This window comes from Capsicum annuum, chromosome 1, assembly GCF_002878395.1.
Source record: "Capsicum annuum cultivar UCD-10X-F1 chromosome 1, UCD10Xv1.1, whole genome shotgun sequence".
Lineage (NCBI taxonomy): Eukaryota > Viridiplantae > Streptophyta > Magnoliopsida > Solanales > Solanaceae > Capsicum > Capsicum annuum.
The window spans coordinates 194,477,706-194,483,705 of NC_061111.1; the positions used below are offsets into that span (position 1 = coordinate 194,477,706).

The following is a 6,000-nucleotide window of genomic DNA, read 5'->3' on the forward strand; positions in this document are numbered from 1 at the left end:
GATAATGGAACTTTATTTTATGCTCAGGACCCTCCTGGATAATTGACACTTATTTCTGCTCAGGATCCTCTTGGATATTGGGAATTTACTATATGCTTAAGGCCTTCCTAGATAATGAAAATTTATTTTATGCTTAGGACCCTCCTGGATAACAGGACTTTTCTTTTCTCGTTCAGCTTTTACTTTGAGTTCAGGAACATGCTTGAAAAATCAGAAATAGCAAGTCAGGAGCCCGTCTGAAGAACAGGATGAAGAAATAGCAAGTCAAGATTATGTATGAAGAATAAGTTGAAGAAATAGCGAGTCGAAAGCCCGCCTGGAGAATGGGGCAAAGATTATCAGTTGCAAGTTCAGGAGCCCGCCTTAAAAATAGGGTGAAGATTTTCAAGTCCAAATCAGAAGAAAATCTGAAGAATAAGTCAATTGTCAAGTTTCTCTTTAACACCAAGAGCTATCATGGATGACCATTTCGTGTTTCAATATTCAACTCAAAATAACGACTTCTCACCACTTGAGAATTCATGAAGATTCAAGTCAAGATTTCAAAAAAACTGTGCATAAATAGGATCTTTCACTTGTATCTTCATTTTCAATTTTGTTTTTCATTTGGATGTAAAAACAGAAGTCGTGAACCAGAAATTCGGCGGGACCTGACTCGACCTCTAACTAATTGTCTCACCATTTTACCTCTTTGAACTATATGTGACCTGATTTTCTTATAATCCCGGATAGGTAGGCGGTCCAAAATCAGGACTCGATCACATCTTTTATTTTATTTTATTTTATCCTCACTTTTTGAATAATCGGAGGGTCAAAACTCATCTCTTTGTCAAATTCTTTGTATGAAAACTCTTCGAGGTTTCAAACAAAGAGGGGCAAAATATTGACACGTGATTTTGATCCTTCCTAAGCTTTAACCTGTTTTTGACATTAAATATTTATATTTTTGTCCAATATTTATTTACTCTCCTATTTCATTTTTAATAGGTTTTATTTGAAAATAAATAAATAAATAAAATTACATTTTGGGATATTTTTATTTTTATTTTTATTTTTACTTTTTTATTCTTGAAATAATACAAAAAAATTCAAAAATATATTTCTCTTTTAATTTTAATAAATAAACTAGGAGTTTTAGTATTATTTTAATTATATTTATTTTAGGCTATTTATGAACTTTTATTGTATTATCTTAGATATAAAAAAAATTAATTAGCTAATATTCTTTTATTTTTATTGTTATTATTTATTTTATATATGCTTTAATTTATTACTAAAAAATAAATTTCAAAAAACAGGAAAAAATACTTATAAAACCTACCCAACCCCACGTCTTCCCCCACTTTCCCCATTATTCCCTCACACTTCAACCTTCTATATACACATACATACCATTATATAAACACACAAGAAGGGGAGCACACGGGGATAAGAAACAAGAGAAAAACATTGACAACAAGAAAAAAAGGAGAAAACAAAAAAAACAGAGGGAGAAAAACAAAAAAATAGTAATGAAAACAAGAAAGAAGGAAGGAAAAGGAAGTAGCGGATCGAGTTCAGGTTTCGTTTCAGTTTTTGGTGATGTTGTTCGTGCTTTGCTTCAATTCGCCAGACAGGTTCTTATCGAATCCGTACTGGTTATTTTATAAGTTTTCTATGTGAATTGAAGCATGAATAAAGTTATTTCCATGACTTTTATATTGTTCATTATGTGTAATTTATTATTTTTTTTATATAATTTACATTATATCTTTATTTATAACTAGTTTGCCATTCCGAAGTAAGGTTAACTAGACTAGTTTCGAATATTGAATGAGATAATTTTAAGTTATTAGTATTAAAAAATGTAAGGTTATATTCAGTTGACATGCAATCTTAACGGTGATAATATGTTTGTTTTCAAGACACCGTTGTACAATATTTCAAACACGAAGGAAATTTAAAGTTCGGGTCTTATTGGAGAAAGATCAGTAATTAGGATTGTCATTTGTCTGCTTTGATGCTTCCATCAATCTCCATTATTTTAGTTGTAGTGAAATAAGATGTATAGACACAAGAATTAGTTATTATAGGAACAACTTGTTAGACCATTCTTTTTTGATGACTGGAAAATGCCAAACATCAAAGTAGCGAGTTGATCGTGTTAACTCATAGAAATTTCCTGTGTTGATGGTGGTAGGAAATAGGTAATCCGTGAAATTAGTCGATGTCAGGCTAGATGGGTCTTTTGAGTTAGTTTTTATCTTACTTTCTGCTATTCTCTCCGTTTAAAAATGAATTATCTATTTTTCTTTTTAGTCCGTTTAAAAAAGAATGATCCCTTTTTTTTTTTTACAATACTTTAAGTTCTGCTTTCCACATGACATATTTAGGACCACAAAATTAAAGGGTATTTTGGTACATTTGACACAACTTTAATTTAAGATCATAAGATTCAAAAGTGTTCTTTATTTTTTTAAACTTTGTGTTAAGTCAAAGTAGATCATTTTTTTTGAAATGGAGGGAGTATTTGTTTTGAGGTTTTCCAATAGAGTAAGACAGGAAAAGAAAAAGCTGACAAGTCATATACAACAACAACAAACTCAGTGTATTCCCACATATTGAGATCTGAAAAGGATAAGATGTACGCAGTCCATACCTTTACCTCTAAAGTAGTGATAAGTCATATATATATGAGAATAATTTATAGATCTTGTCTGGATATTTTAAGACAAAGCAATTGAGGAGGAGAAAAGACGTGCACACACTAAAAAATCACATGCACGTACAAGTTTTTTTTTTAAAAAAAAAAGAGAGAAAACAAACAAAAAAACGAGTGGACAGATGACAAAAATGATAAAGAAAGCTTTAAAAAAAGATTAAAAAAGTGAATGAATAACAGTTTTAAGAAGAAAATAAAATTGTTGTTAGCTAATTATTATTATTATTATTATTATTATTGTTGTTGTTGTTGTTTTCCCCTTTTTTTATATATTTCGTTGTGATAAGTTTTTCAAATATAGCTTTATTAAGTAAATTTGTTAAGCATTATGTTAATTTGGTTTTGAAGTAATTTTATTAAGCTTATATATTAATTTGTTCGCCAATTGTTGAATTAATCCTTGTCGTTCTAAAAAAAAAAAAAAAGAAATAGTATCTATTTATATTCTCCAAGCCTAGACCAAATTTCTTTTACTTTTTAATCAAATTAACTAAGGTGAGAATGACCGAGATAGGTTACGGTTTTATTCGAAACCTATTGTTATGGATAAAAGAAAAGAGAGGAAAAAACTATTCGTAAGGGAGAGAGACGAGTTATGGACTAATCCAAAACTCATTGTGAATTTTTAAGAAAAGAATGAAAAAATGAATAAGAAAAATTATCTCGAGTTATAAAAGACGTACGAATGCCTTTAATATTAGATACGCTCTAGTCACGCTTAATATATTTGTCTTAATTAAGAATGTCATGTACGCATCTTTCTGAGATATTTAAAAATAATTCGAGGATGCGATATTGCACCTCGACAAAGATAGTCCTAAAATTAATTTCCACTAACTTAATACAAGAGGTATAGATAGATACTAGATATTAAAATGAGCTAATCAAGGCCTACAGACATAATTTACCCAAAATAGTTTTAGTCAAGTATAAGTTGATAAAAGCGACCGTGCTAGAATCACGGGACTCGAGGGGGACCTCACACCTTCTCCTCGGTCAATAGAATTCTTTATCCGGTCTTCTATTTTCGCAGACCAACAAAGAGTCATTTCTTTTGATTAGGGATTCAATAAGGAGAGTTGGAATACCACAACTCAATTTCAAATGTCGACTCTAGAAATAGTAAAACTAATCACTATTCAAAATGGTCACTTTAATTGAAAAAACCCTTCGACCCCTCAGACAAAAAAGGGGTGTGACATATAGAAGATGATGGCTTCTTTCAACCCTCATTCTCCCCGCCCCCAAACAAAAATAAAAAGAACAAAAAATAACTAGGATTTCTAGCTAGTAGAAAAAATTTATATATAACTATTTTAAGAAATTTCAATAATAAATTAAAATATTGATGAAGGATATAAGATAAAATCATAAATCATTCAACATCATATAAAATTAAGAAATTTCATATAATCATTGTGTAATTTATAAATATTAAAGTTTTCAAATATTATTTTTATCAATCTTGTGATATTATTTTGAAAAAATATTATATTACCTTTTCAACTTGACTTTAAAATCTAAATACATCTCTAAATTTTTATTTTTATTTTTATTTTTTATTTTTTAATATTATGATACGTCTTTTTAAATAACATTGTGTACTTATGTATAAAAATATATAAAAAAATTTAATTTATGAAGTAAAAACATGAAATATAGTTGGAGGCTTATTAATATTTCATATCGAAAAATAAAGACAATCTAAATTCAAGATTTAACGAGCAATATATTGGTCATTTTTCTCTCAAAGAATAAGGACTATTTTAGTCATTGTTAGTTTGTAAGAAAAATGTATAAAATTGAATGATAATATTGAAATCAAAAAAAGATAAGTGACTTTAATGGGACATTTTCCTAGTTGAGTAACAATATGAAAAATTGACTCCTGATACCATCAAATGAAAGATATTAATTATATATCATATTATACCAAGCAACGTATATAACTAATACATATATTAGATATACATACATAGATCCAAAATCCTACCAAACATAGTCGTACTAAATAATATCATGCATAATACATAGTAATTCTCCTAATACACCCTACCAAGTGACCTTTTAGTACAAAAATAAAAGTTTCTTCTCAATATTAACACTCAATTTATTTATTTTTTAAAAAAAGTAATCTTAAAAATCAATTCTTGATCTCACTATGTATTTTCTAATCCCAAGTACCAAACCGATCAAATGTTTGACCAAAAACACGAAAAAAAATTATGAAAGCGCCACATAATTTATTGGAGATCTACAACTGAAAAATCCAAAGCCTCCCTCTTACCCCTGAACTTGTCCTCCAAACTCACTTTAGCATTTAACCTTAACTTTCGTTTATTTACACCCCTTAACAACTTTCAAGTGAATTAAATTCACCTTCAAAATTAAAATCCCACTCTCACACGGAGAGTGCACTACACACGCGTCACGCCATTGCCAAATCACTGCCACATCAGTACCATATCACTGCCACGTAATAATTATAATTTTTTCAAAAAAAAATAATCCCACACACTTACTTTTTATATATTCTTCTAATATATATATATATATATATATATATATATATATGATATACTCTTATACATATTTTTAAATTTTATAAGAGTATATTTTTTATATATATATTTTTTTTATAAAAATATATATTTTATATAAATAAAATAGACCCCACCCCCTTCTTTCTTCTTCTTCACAGCCTCTACCGCCACCCCACGCTACCCCACCCCAATTCATTTTTCTTCTTCTTCAGTACAGCAGCCCCCATGCCCTGTCCCCCCTCCTCCTCCTCCTCCTCCTCCTCCTCCTCCTTCTTCTTCTTCTTCTTCTTTTTCTTCTTCACATAAAAGCATCCTTTTTTTCTCATTCTTTCACCATTGTTGCAAGCTTTTCAATGAATTGTTTTCTTCATCAAATGTAAAATTAACTTGAGCAAATTCATCAATGAACTGAATACAAGTACATGATCACAAAAATAAATTAATACACAAAATCTCAAATCCAAATTCTTTCACATTAACCAAAACCCAAAATCCCAAAACTCCCAAATTTTTAATTTTACTCAAAAATGTCTACAGAAATGGCATAAACAGTCCAAAATTCAAAAAAATGGCATAGATGGTATTCGCATAACATGAAATTCTTGGCCAAGAATCAAACTTATTCATCAATCTTGAACCCTTTTTGGTTGTCGAAAAATAAAATTTTGGATCAATTAGGATTTTATAGGAAGGGGATTACGAAGAAACGGGGTGGAGGTATGAAGAAGATGAAGAAATGGAGTGTTGGAGGTAGGG

At 29.3% G+C, this 6,000-nt stretch overlaps 1 long non-coding RNA gene across 1 annotated transcript in view; it reads left to right on the top strand.

Annotated features, from left to right (window-relative positions):
* The first annotated feature begins 1,281 nt into the window (after window positions 1-1,281).
* The window catches only part of LOC124891408, a 9,476-nt gene continuing 4,757 nt past the window's right edge, over window positions 1,282-6,000 (top strand). Inside the window, exon 1 of the long non-coding RNA XR_007049684.1 lies at window positions 1,282-1,616. This is a non-coding gene — a long non-coding RNA (uncharacterized LOC124891408). The remainder of the gene's footprint in view (window positions 1,617-6,000) is intronic.